Below are 2,026 nucleotides of genomic sequence, written 5' to 3'. Positions count from 1 at the left end.
TCGTTTTCTCAGACGCTTGCAGAAAAAGGCTAACCAAAACAAAGTGACTGGGTTCATCTTTTTCACGTTTCCTTGGTTGGTAGATGCACCGGGGACCTGATTATAGCACTTAAAACCTGGAAAAGTCAGATTTTCATGATATGTCACCTTTAAAGGGTTTATGAAATGGAGAATCAAAATGTTCTTGATATTTACACATGACAGGTTTACAAAAAACATACAGCAAGTTTCAACACTCAAAACTAACCCTCAGTTTAAAATATGAATGATTCTTTTCTATCCTTATGAAACACCAGGATTTGAAAACTGGAGAAACATGACGTTACGATTTTTTTATCATGCGTCATCATTGTATGTAATAAAGGATGTGTGTTCTGAACAATGGATTTGTCGGTCCATCAAACACAAGAATGATAGCTACTACTGTTAGGTATTGAAAGACTTTTTCGGTGCAAATTTTACAAACTAACCTCTATAAAAATCTGAAACTGCATTTCATGACCATCACGTCATCAAGCCAGTGAATGAACTATCAACTTCACACTGTTCCTGTTAGCAGCGTGAAACCATCTGTTATCCATGTTGTGATTATTTTATATACATAAAGCGATCAAAGATCTTTCTCTTTATAGTCACTGGAGTAGTCAATTCAAGATCAGCATGAGTAACGCAGTAAAAGTTTAAGAAAGTTCCACATGCAATGCTCTTTTAATGTTAGCCAATCATAGCAGAAATAGAAAGGGGTGTGTCTGTTGGGAGACTTCAATGAGTTCAAATCAGAGGTAAATTCAGGCTCGAAAATAACTAAATTATGATTGTTTTAAAACATTTTAACCATACCAAGATCACAAGCGCACCTCAGGAAGCATTATAAAATAACTAAAAAAAAACATTTCATGACCCCTTTAAGAGCAGGCATGTGGTACTATAACTATATTATAATGATATTTGCTGTGGATCTTTTAAAGATCGTTTTATAAAAGTCCACAGGGCCAAAATCTCTTCAAAGTTGAAGAAATATTCATTCATGTATGATATGCATGACCCTTAGGTCACAAAACTGACAAATGCAATTCATCAGCTGATGCGGAGCGAATAAATACTGCCGATTTTGGTTTTTGGTTGGAAGAAACGGTGTCCAAAAAAAAATCATACAGTGTGCACCTGGCTTAAAGTATTACAAGTTTCCCCACAGGTCCCCTTTAGTCCAGCCATATAACAACCCCAAGTACTTCGGACTTCAGAATGGATTCCACACAGCACCACCTGCTCGGATGTTGAGATTACTTCATAAAACGCACACTTCAGCAAACGAGACACTGGGGAAACCAAAGAGAGTGATGTAAGGGATAAATAACAGTACAATTATACCTCTGTTGACCGCGAGCATGACGAGGAATGCATTAAAGGCACTGACACAAGACAGATACAAAAGGAAGCCAAGGCCTTGGAGTCAAAGGCAGAGTAATACTCTCTCTCACACATAGAAGGGATGAGAATTCTCCGAAAATGGGAACACCTGTGTCCTGAACTGATGCATTAATACTTCCCAAAGTCAGACCTTCATTAAATGTTGCTAAACATGGCACACTCAGGAAAGACATTTAAGAGTCATTCCATCACCTGATGGCATGCAAAACATTAAGGTGGTAAAACACGTGTTCCATTGGACAGGACATCATTAGTGGCCCAGAGACTGTTTCCACAGAGAGTAAGGTGGGTTACAGCTGTCCAGACATGAGTACGTCTGGCCCTCACCTGCATCCTTTCATTATATGACCACAGAATGATAACATCACAAGAATGTCCTCCAAAACTGACTCATTACAGCATGCTGGGTTGAGGAAATGAGTCAGATTCGAAGAAACATCATGCAAAAATAGCAGAAATTTTTATGTAACCTTGAGAATGCGCAATTTGAGGGAAGACATTTCACGCTAATATGACTGAGTAATATTGAAAACCCTTAGCTTTTTCTACTCTCAAGTAATCTACTGTAGGGGGGAGTTTTTTTTTTTTTTTTTAC

General features: G+C 38.0%; 1 protein-coding gene across 1 annotated transcript in view; it reads right to left on the bottom strand.

The window, feature by feature from the left end:
• LOC107737563 (SPRY domain-containing SOCS box protein 1-like) overlaps positions 1-2,026 on the bottom strand; it is a 20,106-nt gene that overhangs the window by 2,295 nt on the left and 15,785 nt on the right. The window lies entirely within an intron of this gene.

This window comes from Sinocyclocheilus rhinocerous, unplaced genomic scaffold (assembly GCF_001515625.1).
Source record: "Sinocyclocheilus rhinocerous isolate Xijiao unplaced genomic scaffold, SAMN03320098_v1.1 scaffold72, whole genome shotgun sequence".
In the NCBI taxonomy this organism is placed as follows: domain Eukaryota; kingdom Metazoa; phylum Chordata; class Actinopteri; order Cypriniformes; family Cyprinidae; genus Sinocyclocheilus; species Sinocyclocheilus rhinocerous.
The sequence above is the reverse complement of the archived record's forward strand: the minus strand, read 5'-3'. Positions and strand labels throughout refer to the sequence as shown.